Raw genomic sequence first — 234 nt, forward strand, 5'->3', positions numbered from 1 at the left:
ACTCTGAGGTCAGACACCATTTTGACAAATGATAATGTTCACTAACATTCATTTCTACAGGTTCAGTAAACATGCTATCAGTCACCACATTGTGGTTCACGCTGATTAACTTAATGGCAAAGCCTGTTCTCTATATCGACTGTAAAGCCCATAATTTTAAGGCCAACCAGCTCACAAACATCCAGTCTTGTAGATTTATCAAATAGTATTAAGTGTTTATACACACTTTTTAGG

At 36.3% G+C, this 234-nt stretch overlaps 1 protein-coding gene across 1 annotated transcript in view; it reads left to right on the forward strand.

Annotated features, from left to right (window-relative positions):
* Positions 1 to 234, forward strand: part of LOC118324880 (ribonuclease inhibitor-like) — a 5,555-nt gene that overhangs the window by 3,502 nt on the left and 1,819 nt on the right. The window lies entirely within an intron of this gene.

Source organism: Morone saxatilis, unplaced genomic scaffold (genome assembly GCF_004916995.1).
Source record: "Morone saxatilis isolate NCDOM2014 unplaced genomic scaffold, NCSU_SB_2.0 Contig0, whole genome shotgun sequence".
In the NCBI taxonomy this organism is placed as follows: domain Eukaryota; kingdom Metazoa; phylum Chordata; class Actinopteri; family Moronidae; genus Morone; species Morone saxatilis.